Below are 14597 nucleotides of genomic sequence, written 5' to 3' on the forward strand. Positions count from 1 at the left end.
ATAAGACGACCCCCCAACTGTCACCTTATACGCCGGGAATACAGCGGAGCAAAAAGAAAAAATCATTACTCACTTCACTGGGCGTTCTGCGGCGCTGCTGCAGGCTGTCGCTCACTCCTGGTCCCCGGCAGAGCATTGCTTTCTGGACGCAGGGCCGTCAGCCAATCACAGCCATTCAATGACATCACTGAATGGCTGTGATTGGCTGACAGCGTATGTTAGCCAATCACAGTATTAGCTTTCAGGAGGTGGGGATTTCAAGCCCTGCGTCCAGAAAGCAATGCTCTGCCGGGGACCAGGAAGGAGCGACAACCTGCAGCAGCGCCGCAGAAGGCCGGGGGAGGTGAGTAATGATTTTTTTTTGACACTTTCTTTTTTTTGTATTACCGGCGTATAAGACGACCCCCGATTTCAGAGCAGATTTTTCGGTGTTCAAAAGTCATCTTATACGCCGGTATATACGGTACATTTTTGTAAAAAGCAATAGAAATGGAATTGGAACATTTTTTTTTGGAAGGACCTGAAAAACAGATTAAACTAGGATGACACGTCCACGTTACAAATAGAGATGAGCGAGCACCAAAATGCTCGGGTGCTCGTTACTCGGGAGGAAATTATCGCAATGCTCGAGTTTTCGTTTCGAGTAACGAACCCCATTGAAGTCAATGGGCGACCCGAGCATTTTTGTATATCGCCGATGCTCGCTAAGGTTTCCATTATTATCTTGCCACAATAGCGGCAAGAGTGCCCCCCCCCCAACTTTTACTTCTGAAAAGCCCTCATTAGCATGGCATACCTTAGCTAAGCACCACACTACCTCCAACAAAGCACAATCACTGCCTGCATGACACTCCGCTGCCACTTCTCCTGGATTACATGCTGCCCAACCCCCCTGCACGACCCAGTGTCCACAGCGCACACCAAATTGTCCCTGCGCAGCCTTCAGCTGCCCTCATGCCACACCACCCTCATGTCTATTTATAGGTGCGTCTGCCATGAGGAGGAACCGCAGGCACACACTGCAGAGGGGTTGGCACGGCTAGGCAGCGACCCTCTTTAAAAGGGGCGGGGCAATAGCCCACAATGCTGTACAGAAGCAATGAGCAATATAATCCTGTGCCACCGCCATCAGGAGCTGCACACGTGGGCATAGCAATGGGGAACCTATGTGCCACACACTATTCATTCTGTCAAGGTGTCTGCATGCCCCAGTCAGACCGCGGTTTTTTATAAATAGTCACAGGCAGGTACAACTGGGAATCCCCAACTCCGCAATGGGAATTTCGTGTGCACCCACAGCATGGGTGGCTCCCTGGAACCCACCCGCTGTACATAAATGTATCCCATTGCAGTGCACTGGACAGCAGAGCTAACGTCAGATTAAATGCAGGTGGGCTTCGGCCCACACTGCATGCCCCAGTCAGACTGGGGTTCTTTAGAAGTGGACACATGTAGTTACAACTCCGTGTGGACCGACAGCATGGGTGGCTTCCTGGAACCCACCGGCGGTAGATAAATATATCCCATTGCAGTGCCCAGCACAGCTGATGTTACGTCAGCTGTAATGCAGGTGGGCAAAAAATTAATTGGATTACACTGTAGGCGAGGGCCCCAAAAAATTGGTGTACCAACAGTACTAATGTACCTCAGAAAAATTGCCCATGCCCAACCAAGAGGGCAGGTGAAACCCATTAATCGCTTTGGTTAATGTGGCTTAATTGGTAACTAGGCCTGGAGGCAGAGCAGTTAAAATAAAGATTGGTTCAGGTGAAAGTTTCAACGCTTTAATGAGCATTGAACGTATAAAAATTGTTTACAAAAATTATATGAGTGAGCCTTGTGGCCCTAAGAAAAATTGCCCGTTCGGCGTGATTATGTGAGGTTTCAGGAGGAGGAGCAGGAGGAGGAGGATGAATATTATACACAGATTGATGAAGCGAAAAGGTCCCCGTTTTTGATGGGGATACAGAACAACACTTCCATCCGCGGGTGCAGCCTACTTGTTTATGTATCGCTGCTGTCCGCTGGTGGAGAAGAGAAGTCTGGGGAAATCCAGGCTTTGTTCATCTTGATGAGTGTAAGCCTGTCGGCACTGTCGGTTGACAGGCGGGTACGCTTATCTGTGATGATTCCCCCAGCCGCACTAAACACCCTCTCTGACAAGACGCTAGCCGCAGGACAAGCAAGCACCTCCAGGGCATACAGTTCAGGCCACGTGTCCAGCTTCGACACCCAGTAGTTGTAGGGGGCAGAGGCGTCACGGAGGACGGTCGTGCGATCGGCTACGTACTCCCTCACCATCCTTTTACAGTGCTCCCGCCGACTCAGCCGTGACTGGGGAGCCGTGACACAGTCTTGCTGGGGAGCCAGAAAGCTGTCAAAGGCCTTAGAGAGTGTTCCCCTGCCTGTGCTGTACATGCTGCCTGATCTCTGCGCCTCCCCTGCTACCTGGCCCTCGGAACTGCGCCTTTAGCCACTAGCGCTGTCGGATGGGAATTTTACCATCAGCTTGTCCGCCAGGGTCCTGTGGTATAGCATCACTCTCGAACCCCTTTCCTCTTCGGGAATGAGAGTGGAAAGGTTCTCCTTATACCGTGGGTCGAGCAGTGTGTACACCCAGTAATCCGTAGTGGCCAGAATGCGTGTAACGCGAGGGTCACGAGAAAGGCATCCTAACATGAAGTCAGCCATGTGTGCCAGGGTACCTGTACGCAACACATGGCTGTCCTCACTCGGAAGATCACTTTCAGGATCCTCCTCCTCCTCCTCCTCAGGCCATACACGCTGAAAGGATGACAGGCAAGCAGCATGGGTACCCTCAGCAGTGGGCCAAGCTGTCTCTTCCCCCTCCTCCTCATCCTCATCCTCCTCATGCTCCTCCTCCTCCTCCTCCTCAACGCGCTGAGATATAGACAGGAGGGTGCTCTGACTATCCAGCGACATACTGTCTTCCCCGCCTCTGTTTCCGAGCGCAAAGCGTCTGCCTTTATGCTTTGCGGGGAACTTCTCAAGAGGCATAGCAGAGGAATGGTGACGCTAATGATTGCAGCATCGCAAAGTTTCCAAGGACCTGGCAGATGTCTGCCAACCAGGGCCACTCTTCTGTAAATAATTGAGGAGGCTGACTCCCACTACGCCGCCCATGTTGGAGTTGGTATTCCACTATAGCTCTACGCTGCTCATAGAGCCTGGCCAACATGTGGAGCGTAGAGTTCCACCGTGTGGGCACGTCGCAAAGCAGTCGGTGCACTGGCAGATGAAGCCGATGTTGCAGGGTGCGCAGGGTGGCAGCGTCCGTGTGGGACTTGCGGAAATGTGCGCAGAGCCGGCGCACCTTTCCGAGCAGGTCTGACAAGCGTGGGTAGCTTTTCAGAAAGCGCTGAACCACCAAATTAAAGACGTGGGCCAGGCATGGCACGTGCGTGAGGCTGCCGAGCTGCAGAGCCGCCACCAGGTTACGGCCGTTGTCACACACGACCATGCCCGGTTGGAGGCTCAGCGGCGCAAGCCAGCGGTCGGTCTGCTCTGTCAGACCCTGCAGCAGTTCGTGGGCCGTGAGCCTCTTCTCTCCTAAGCTGAGTAGTTTCAGCACGGCCTGCTGACGCTTGCCCACCGCTGTGCTGCCGTGCCGCGAGACACCGACTGCTGGCGACGTGCTGCTGCTGACACATCTTGATTGCGAGACAGAGGTTGCGTAGGAGGAGGAGGAGGAGGATGGTTTAGTAGAGGAAGCATACACCGCCGCAGATACCACCACCGAGCTGGGGCCCGCAATTCTGGGGGTGGGTAGGACGTGAGCGGTCCCAGGCTCTGACTCTGTCCCAGCCTCCACTAAATTAACCCAATGTGCCGTCAGGGAGATATAGTGGCCCTGCCCGCCTGTGCTTATCCACGTGTCCGTTGTTAAGTGGACCTTGGCAGTAACCGCGTTGGTGAGGGCTGGGACGGCACATCGGGAAAAGTAGTGGCGACTGGGAACTGAGTAGCGCGGGGCCGCCATCATACTTTTGAAAGCCTCCGTTTCCACAACCCTATACGGCAGCATCTCCAGGCTGATAAATTTGGCTATGTGCACGTTTAACGCTTGAGCGTGCGGGTGCGTGGCGGCGTACTTGCGCTCCAACACTTGCGCTAGCGACGGCTGGACGGTGCACTGACAGACATCGGTGGATGGGGCCGAGGACAGCGGAGGTGAGGGTGTGGGTGCAGGCCAGGAGACGGTAGTGCCTGTGTCCTAAGAGGGGGGTTGGATCTCAGTGGCAGGTTGGGGCACAGGGGAAGAGGCAGCGGTGCAAACCGGAGGCGGTGAACGGCCTTCGTCCCACCTTGTGGGGTGCTTGGCCATCATATGTCTGCGCATGCTGGCGGTGGTGAGGCTGGTGGTGGTGGCTCCCCGGCTGATCTTGGCGCGACAAAGGTTGCACACCACTGTTCGTCGGTCGTCTGCACTCTCAGTGAAAAACTGCCAGACCTTTGAGCACCTCGGCCTCTGCAGGGTGGCATGGCGCGAGGGGGCGCTTTGGGAAACAGTTGGTGGATTATTCGGTCTGGCCCTGCCTCTACCCCTGGACACCGCACTGCCTCTTCCAACCTGCCCTGCTGCTGCCCTTGCCTCCCCCTCTGAAGACCTGTCCTCAGTAGGCGTAGCAAACCAGGTGGGGTCAGTCACCTCATCATCCTGCTGCTCTTCCTCCAAATCCTCTGTGCGCTCCTCCCTCGGACTTACTGCCCTTACTACTACCTCACTGATAGACAACTGTGTCTCATCGTCATCGTCCTCCTCACCCACTGAAAGCTCTTGAGACAGTTGCCGGAAGTCCCCAGCCTCATCCCCCGGACCTCGGGAACTTTCCAAAGGTTGGGCATCGGTCACGACAAACTTCTCCAGTGGGAGAGGATTCGGAACCCTTGCTGGCCATTCTGGGCAGGGGCCCGGGAACAGTTCCTGGGAGTCTGCCTGCTCCTCAGAATGTGTCATTGTAATGGAGTGAGGAGGCTGGGAGGAAGGAGGAGCAGCAGCCAGAGGATTCAGAGTTGCAGCAGTGGACGGCGCAGAACTCTGGGTGTTCGATAGATTGCTGGATGCACTTTCTGCCATCCACGACAGGACCTGCTCACACTGCTCATTTTCTAATAAAGGTCTACCGCGTGGACCCATTAATTGTGTGATGAATGTGGGGACGCCAGAAACGTGTCTCTCTCCTAATCCCGCAGCAGTCGGCTGCGATACACCTGGATCAGGAGCTCGGCCTGTGCCCACACCCTGACTTGGGCCTCCGCGTCCTCGGCTGCGTCCACGTCCTCTAGGCCTACCCCTACCCCTCAGCATGCTGTATTACCAGTAGTGCAGAAACAGAACGCTGTAATTAAATGTGCCGCTTATTGGCCTGTGGTTGGAGGCCGACTTCGCTTACGGAACGCACAGCAGAGCCAGGAAATAATTTTGCGCACGCCTGCTGTAACACTTAGCTGGCTGCGTATGAATTAGGAGGACAACTACCCCCAGCACAGACCCAGTAGACTGAGGACAGTCACAGGCAGCCCAAATAGATTTTTTTTCCCAAATGTTTTTGGAAAGGCCCACTGCCTATATTCAATAAATATATCTTCTGTCCCTGCCTCACCACTACTGGCCCTGGAGTATGTAAAATAACTGCAGACTGTTGCACTGTGGACTGGAATACAGCGGTAATGTAACAGCCAACACAGAGCCAGGAAATAATTTTGCGCAAGCCTGCTGTAACACTTAGCTGGCTGCGTATGAATTAGGAGGACAACTACACCCAGCACAGATCCAGTACACTGAGGACAGTCACAGGCAGCCCAAATAGATTTTTTTTTCCAAATGTTTTTGGAAAGGCCCACTGTCTATATTCAATAAATATATGTCTTCTGTCCCTGCCTCACCACTACTGGCCCTGGACTATGTATAATTACTGCAGGGCGCAATGCTCTGCACGGCCGATATACAAAAAAAAAAAAAATGTGCAACACTGCAAAAAGCAGCCTCCACACTACTGCACACGGTTAGATGTGGCCCTAAGAAGGACCGTTGGGGTTCTTGAAGCCTAAAATACTCCTAACGCTCTCCCTATAGCAGCTCCGGCACCAACAGCACTGTCCCTGAACTATGTCAGAATGCATGTGTGGCGAGCCGCGGGAGGGGCTGATTTATATACTCGGGTGACACCTGATCTCGCCAGCCACTCACTGCAGGGGGGTGGTATAGGGCTTGAACGTCGCAGGGGGAAGTTGTAATGCCTTCCCTGTCTTTCTATTGGCCAGAAAAGCGCGCTAACGTCTCAGAGATGAAAGTGAAAGTAACTCGAACATAGTGTGGTACTCGTCACGAGTAACGAGCATCTCGAACACGCTAATACTCGAACGAGTATCAAGCTCGGACGAGTACGCTCGCTCATCTCTAGTTACAAACCGAAGCAAAATGCACACTCACAGTGAAATCTATGCGTTTTTCACTGACTGCAATTGCCCGTGTGTATAAGGCCACTCTCACACTAAGCGTTGGCAAAACGTAGAGATTTTACCCCCGTAATCTGTATTCCACAGGGTTTGTTTTTGTTTTTTTATACACACCCCATCATTGCGATGGGCGACGAGATGCGTTAAAAAGAGAAAACACGCTGGGAAAAAATAAAGCAGACAGCGCTAGAAAATTGCGGTGTTCAAGCGCATGTCTGTGAAGCCCCATTGAAATAGGAGTGTTACACCGCAGTTAACGCGGTGTTCACAACGCCGCGGCAATCACGATAAAAAGCGCATGTGCGATAGTTGCCCAAGGCCTAAAGGTCGTAGCATGAGGCTCCTCGACGATCAGAAAGTTAAGGGGAACCTGTCACCACCTTCATGCTGCCCGAACCCGGGACAGGTGAATGCACTGTGCCTGCGTATGTGTTACTCTGAATCACTGCACGTACTGTGAATTTAACAATTTTTAGTGTGCGTAGGTTTTATTTATTTTTTTCACTTTTGGTAACAGTTTGTTTTTTTTAATCCTAAAATCATGCATTTTTAACACGGAGCACAATAATAGGCTGATAGATATTTCCTGATCTGTAGAGAAAACTTTGCAGCAGTCATCTCACTAAGGCCTCATGTCCGCGGCCATACAGGCCAAGTGCTGCGGGTCTCTTTATGCCGTTTTACAGATTTTGTAAACAGCAGGTCTGCTGGCAGAGACCGCGGACGGCCGCAAGTGTACTGTGCAGGCCCGTGTATCACACGCACATGGACATGCTCAGTGTGCAACACATGCATAATATGCGGTGAAATACAAGTCGTGGACATGAACCCTAACATCACAGGCAGGATTACACCGAAAGGGAAACCCCTGTATGTAGCGAACACAGAATCCACCATTCACAACAGGCGATGAGCTGTGACTATCTACTCCCCTCCGTACAGGTCACAGAGCAGGTCTAGATCAATCTCCATATAAGTCAGTGGGTCAGCTCCTGTCCATTGTGTGATGGCCCATGAAGCTTCTGTAAGGCATATTATCTGAACGCTCTCAAGGCTGTTAAAATGTAGCTCAGGAAAGATGGCTGCCCAAATCATCATGTATAGACAGCAGAATAAAAAAATTCTACAGTCAGAAAATAAAAACAGATTAGAAAAATATATTATCTTTATCTGGTTTTAATTAACAAAAAACAAATGTTGGCGATGTAGCCCCTTTAACGACGGGATAAATTTCAAGATTCTATTCTATGTTGAAAAAAAAAAAGAAAAAGAAAAACCAAGCGTAAAGGTTATAAGAGGGTTTGTCATTAAAATAAAACCCCATCCCCAGGCTGGGCCCTGCCTGAAATAAAAAACTAAGGTATATACACCACTCTATGAGCCCCGAAACGCAGCTGTCAGCCGAAGTTGGAAGCACATGACTGCTGTGGCCACTCAGAATCCACAGCGTCACCATCGGCGCTGTTGCCATCAGATCTTATATTCTGGGCGCCATACCACCAGGAGTTCGGAGATGTGACGCTGTGGCCTCTGATTGGTCGCAGCAGTCAGATGCTTCCGCCCAGATGTCACTTATGATACCCGCGGCGGCTGTTAGCTGCGTCTCGGGGCGAGTTGGTCCTCAGCTGGACCCTACCTAAAATAAAAAAGTAAGGGTAATCATTTTATTTGGATGGCAAAACCCCCTTATTCAAGTGTATATATTGTACACGCAGTCAAACACACAACCCAGGTATAGATCTGTCCATTCTGTAATATTAGACAGACTTCACCCTTTTTCATCGCAGGTTACAGAAGACTCGTCTGTTATAAAGTCTGAATTTATGTGAAAATTGGGGGAGATTGAAAAATGATCAACACAGGAACTGATCACAAGTTATTAAGGTGCAGTATAAGTGGTAATACAGGTAAATTAGGGATGAAGGCTACTTACAATGGTTTACTTTGAAGTCTACCAAATTCGGATGGCTTCTTTCAAATCCTGAAAACAAATAAATAGTAACATTGAGTTGTGCAGATTAGTCAGTGATTGGGCATTCTCAGACATTAGATCACTACTGATCAATATCCGTTTATAATAAAATATATAATACATAATACCCCGACAAACATACTGCGTGGCCATTAACTACTGACGGTTGTGCTATTTCGTCCTGTAAACTCGACAAAATGCTCGACTGCTACCTGGAAATGGAATGGACCCCATTCTAGTCAATGAGGGTCCGTGTGGTTCAGTCACAAGACGGTTCTGGTCAGCCAAGGAGTGTTTCCTGCTGTGTAAACGGAGCTCCCTAAGGCGGATGTGAATGGGGGTTCCCATCTATTACTGCAGCCTGGACTGGTAGGGAGGAGTTTTTGGTATGGATACCTACCTTCCAACACATCATTAAGGTTTGTATTGTTGATGTGCACTTGGATGTAGCCTATGAATATTGGTTCTTTGGCATCCATCCCCTTTTACTTTGCTCCTCCATACTGCCTGTTCCAATATTTGGGGGTAAATACCTGTAGTGTCTTATTATGGCTTTCTGTCTGTATATACAGTATAAATGTAGTCTTTTTAACTGCTTTCAATTTTGTGTGCTTCGTTCCGGTGGCTTTTGTGTTAGAGATTTATTGACCTTTCACTACTGGGGTGTGTTATAGTCTTTGATGTGGCTGGTGTCTACTACTGCTGCTCCTCCAGGATAGCACATCCATGTGTTGTTCCAAGACTGTTTGAGGAGTCTTCAAGTACAGTCTTGAGCGCGTCCAGCACTCCGGCTGTTACACAAGAAAGGCTAGAAGACACCAAGCCACCATCAGGACTAATATCTGTTCCTTTGTCCGAGGAGGACCACTGCCAGAGTCCTACAAAATAACCTCCAGTGGGCTACCGGTCTGCAGGTTTCTGACCAAACTGTCTAAAACAGACTGCATGAGGGCTGTGCTGCTGCGCCACTTTGGATTAATGTACACGGGCGGGTTTGATTTGCTGAATCCACACCGGTCACCCGCGCGGAAGATCCACAAATCATAGGGAGACGTGGGCGTCCGCAAATGAAATAAAGCATGCAGATTTGATTTGCGGACCTTGCTCCATTTTAGTGCGGATCCCGCACGGACGGCTTCCATTGAAGTCAATGGAAGCCAACCAATCCGCAGGAAAGCGGTTCAAAAGCAAAAAACTCCACTGAACGTGTGCAGCAGCGTGACAGCCGGCGCTTCCACGCACATTGGCAGTGAAGAAAATGAAGACCCGGACGGATAAGCAGAAGACCTGCAGTGTCCTCAGCCGTGAGCAGGGTCGGATTCCGCTGCGGGCTCCCGCATGTGGAATCCGATCCGCCTGTGGACATGAGGTCTCACCTTGATGGGAAAACAGCTGAATGCATTATTCAGCATCCCCCATAAACAGAGAATGGTGCGGTGGTCATGCATGCAAACCACAGCTTCATATATCTGGTATGGGGGAGGTGGAAAAATAAGATGTGCCCTGCATCCATCCTGTGTTCTCCCTATAAGCATCTTCCTTGCAGGCTTATTCACGGCGCTGCTGGAAGTTTCCGAAAACTTTTAGAAGACGTATCTCTTACTAAGTATGTCTGCTAGAAGTCCTGCTCTCCGACAACACATTGCCCACCTGGAACAGAGGAGACTGCTACTTCTGTGTCCTCCTTAACGCTGGCGGGTCACACACTAGTCACCAACTAAATAAGTTAGGCCCTCATGCACACGGGCGGAAATTCTGCAGCAGGATTTCTCTCGGAATTTCCAACCATGGAAGCTGCCATAGGATTGCGTTAGAAAACGCAATGCTATGCAGACGGCCGCGAGAGAACAGGTTGCGGCATGCTCTATTGTCACTCCCCAGCCGCTGGCTCCGCTCTGCACATGTGCCAGCTGGCCGGCAGCCGGCACATCACAGAGCCAGAGCTGCTGGAGCAGGCGAGTGCCGCGCTAGTCCCTGCAGTGGCTCGGGTCAGGCCCCGCTGCGAGAATTCTCCAGCGGGATCCGACCCGGCAGTCTGCAGGCGGTCTAAATGGGTAATGGGAGCTAGGGCTGAGCGACATGCCTGCCACTTTTATGTTCATGGGCAGGAAGTATGAGCAGTCTTGCCCCAGACTATTGTGAATGTAACAATATTGTATTGAGTCTTTGAGTGTAGTTATACTGCCAGGTGGTAGTGGGCGGCTTTCGAAAATGGATAATTGGATCCAAAACCCCCAAAATGTCAACTAAAATCAACATAGATTGTAGAATAAGCAAATCCCAGCCCGCCCCACCTCCATTCTCTGCCGGACTATTGTTGCTGAGTAAAAGTATATGCATTCGACAATTGTTCAGTGTTTGGAGCAGGAAGCAGATAGTGCCCTGTATTGTACAGTGGCTCATTGTGGTACTGCAGGCACAACTTCCACTTAAATGAATGAGAGCAGTGCCGGCAATACCACACTGGAGGTTAAGTACAATATATCCTTGTATACAGCCCATACGTTTAGCTGATGAGGCTCATTGGAGCTGACAGACTCCCTTTAAAAGCAGGTGTGAATATAGAATAGCCTTAGAACTTAATGTCTAACTATAAAACAACGAGAAAGAGAGCATGTAAACTGGATCATCTATGTTCCATGTACAGAAGCTGCTCGCTTCCAGAACTCTGGGGATCTTAATGCTGTTGATATAAAAGCAGAAGAGACCTTATTAGGTATAAGATGAGCGCTGAGGACCAAGTATAGAGAACAGCAAAGGCAGCTCTGGAAGGAATATATAGATCTGGATTCTATTCAGATGTGTCCACAGAGTTTGGAATACACTTCAGCACAGATAATCAGGACTTCGAAAGGCCTAAGAGAAGGGGTAAAGCAAACTAAAAAAAGGATTTAGATCAGGAAAACTAATCAGATCAAAAACTGGAGTTGCTAATTTTAAAACCACATTGCAAGTTCGTGCAATACGATAAAATGGAGGTTCCATAAGGAAACATGGGCAAGGGCAAAAAAAAAAGTTAAAGTCACAAAACTCAGAAAGAGGGCAGGCAGCGATTTTCCAAATCTCCCAAATCTTGCAACATCGTATGAGAGGGAAAGAAGGAAAAAATCACAAATGGGAATCAAGCCATTGAAAATCACGTGTTTCATAATTCTGCGTTTCCTCGTGCCGGTGTATGGCATTTTTCCATATATTCTTTGTCACTTTATTTTAGTCAAAACCACCTCAGATAGATGTTGGCCGCATGTCAATAGGAAAATGTTAAAATGGGGCAGAAAGTACCACAAAAAGAAAAAAAAAAAAAAGGGTTTGTGAAAAAATACTTTGTCTAACATGCTTTTGGGGATGTGGGGGGCGAGTGACAGGTCACAAAAACTGTACGTCAACAGCAGCTTATATTAAAAGGCGAAAAACAAGAATAATTTGCTTTGCACCAGCACAAAGAGGAGTGAGGGCTTATTTTTATTGCTACCATTTTGGGGTACAGACAGCCTTCTGAGCATTTTTCCCCCTTTTACTGAATCAATAGGAAAAGATTTTTTGCTTTTATTTTATTTTCTTTTTAATTGATTATTTAATAGAGATGAGCGAACGTACTCGTTAAGGGCGATTTCGCAATCGAGCATCGCTATTTTCAAGTACCTGACTACTCGGGTGAGAAGATTCAGGGGGCGCCGGGGGGGTCTTTTCACCCGAGTAGCCAGGTACTCGAAAATAGCGATGCTCGATTGCGAAATCGCCCTTAACGAGTAAGTTCGCTCATCTCTATTAAACATTTTTAAGGTAAGCACTTGAACGCGTGTTCACCTGAGCACCACATGATACTTCCGTTTGGCATGTTTTTGCGCTGTCAGCATTGTCCTATGGCAGACCTGAGGTCCTTCCGATAACCCCTCACTAGGCAGAGGCTAATCAGGTGACAGATGGAGGCCACTCCTTTAGTCTAAGGCCTCATGTCCACGGGGAAAATCAGGCACGCTACGGATTCTCCATGGAGAATCCATAGCGGGTTCCTCCTGCTCCATGGACATGTAGGCTGAAAATAAGAATAAACTCACCTGCTGCGGTCCGTGCGTGTCTTTCTTCCTTCCTTCGCGGCCGAATCCTCTTTCTCCGGCCTGGCGGATGTGCTCAGCACGCCGGCTGCGTGCAGCGCGCATGCATCGGGCACATCCGCCGGGCCGAACAAAAAAAGGAAGGAAGACCTGCATCGCCCGGAGCAGGTGAGTTTAATTCAGGCGCGGGTCTCCTGCGGATCCGGACGGCTTCCATAGGCCTCAATAGAAGCCTGCGGGAGCCGCCCCTGCGGGAGACCCGCACCTAAATGTAGCATGTCCGGATTTTTTCCTGCACGCGGGACCCGCGCCTGCAGGGAAAAATGACATCCACAGGTATTTAACTACCTGCGGGTGTCTAATGCATCCCTGTGGGGCGCGGATCCGTGTGCAGGAAAAATGCTGCAGATTTAAAATCCGAATTTGCCCGTGGACATGAGGCCTAACTGGTTAGATGCTGCGGTCACTACTACACAGCTGGCAGCGGAAGCACATGGGGCAGGCTTCAGCTCCTGAGCCCATCTCATACACTACCCTGCAACATGATGCGCACGTTTGTCACATTGTAGAGGGGTTAAAGGTAATCCCTTACCACCTTTACACTTCCCTCTCTGAGGCTGCCTGAGGTGGCGACAGGCCGTGACTACAGAAATAGGTCCATTTTATGTATCTGAAGTACAAGTTTCTGACAAACTATCAATATCATCGCACTCAGAAAAACAAAAACTGTCCTTGATATTCATGAGCTTTAGCCTTGTCCCACTCTCCCTCCTGCTGACTAACAGCGGTCTCCCTACAGGGGCCCTCCTATACGAGCCAATGAATCAGGGTTTCTCAAAGTGGGCTCCGCGAGTGATTGTCAGGGGCTCCGACTGAGGGCCTAGGTCCCTGCTCTCCTCACCGCTGTAGCCGTGTCCAGAAAGCCTGTATTGAGGAAAGGAGCATGCAGGACCTGTGTTCAGCATAGCAACGCGGATCACATGAGCCAGCTCCGGTCATGTGATCCACATTACTATGCCGACCACAGGTCCTGCATGCTTATTTCCTCAGTACAGGCTTTCTGGACACGGCTACGGGGGTGAGTAGAGTGGGGACCAATGGCAGATTATAGCAGGGACGACTGCTCTGGGCCCAAGACTCCAAGGTGGCCCACGGCCTTTCCAATCACCCCTATTGTAATCTGCACTGCTAAATCTCTCCCTGCATCTGAAGAGCATAGCGGCTATGAAAGACGCCATTACTACGGGGGCCACCAATACAGGGCTCGCTATCCCCACTGGGGCCACCAATGCAGGGCTCGCTATCCCCACTGGGGCCACCAATGCAGGGCTCGCTATCCCCACTGGGGCCACCAATGCAGGGCTCGCTATCCCCACTGGGGCCACCAATACAGGGCTCGCTATCCCCACTGGGGCCACCAATACAGGGCTCGCTATCCCCACTGGGGCCACCAATACAGGGCTCGCTATCCCCACTGGGGCCACCAATACAGGGCTCGCTATCACCACTGGGGCCACCAATACAGGGCTCGCTATCACCACTGGGGCCACCAATACAGGGCTCGCTATCACCACTGGGGCCAGCAATACCGGGCTCGCTATCACCACTGGGGCCAGCAATACCGGGCTCGCTATCACCACTGGGGCCAGCAATACCGGGCTCGCTATCACCACTGGGGCCAGCAATACCGGGCTCGCTATCACCACTGGGGCCAGCAATACCGGGCTCGCTATCACCACTGGGGCCAGCAATACCGGGCTCGCTATCACCACTGGGGCCAGCAATACCGGGCTCGCTATCACCACTGGGGCCAGCAATACCGGGCTCGCTATCACCACTGGGGCCAGCAATACCGGGCTCGCTATCACCACTGGGGCCAGCAATACCGGGCTCGCTATCACCACTGGGGCCAGCAATACCGGGCTCGCTATCACCACTGGGGCTAGCAATACCGGGCTCGCTATCACCACTGGGGCTAGCAATACCGGGCTCGCTATCACCACTGGGGCTAGCAATACCGGGGTCGCTATCACCACTGGGGCTAGCAATACCGGGGTCGCTATCACCACTGGGGCTAGCAATACCGGGGT

The 14597-nt window shown here is 50.8% G+C and overlaps 1 protein-coding gene across 2 annotated transcripts in view; it reads right to left on the bottom strand.

Annotated features, from left to right (window-relative positions):
* Nucleotides 1–14597, bottom strand: part of ZNF644 (zinc finger protein 644) — a 78791-nt gene that overhangs the window by 35316 nt on the left and 28878 nt on the right. For both annotated transcript variants that reach the window (XM_066597341.1, XM_066597340.1), the window contains exon 2: nt 8414–8461. The gene's annotated coding sequence lies outside the window, so the exon portion shown is untranslated. The remainder of the gene's footprint in view (nt 1–8413; nt 8462–14597) is intronic.

Source organism: Eleutherodactylus coqui, chromosome 3 (genome assembly GCF_035609145.1).
Source record: "Eleutherodactylus coqui strain aEleCoq1 chromosome 3, aEleCoq1.hap1, whole genome shotgun sequence".
NCBI lineage: Eukaryota > Metazoa > Chordata > Amphibia > Anura > Eleutherodactylidae > Eleutherodactylus > Eleutherodactylus coqui.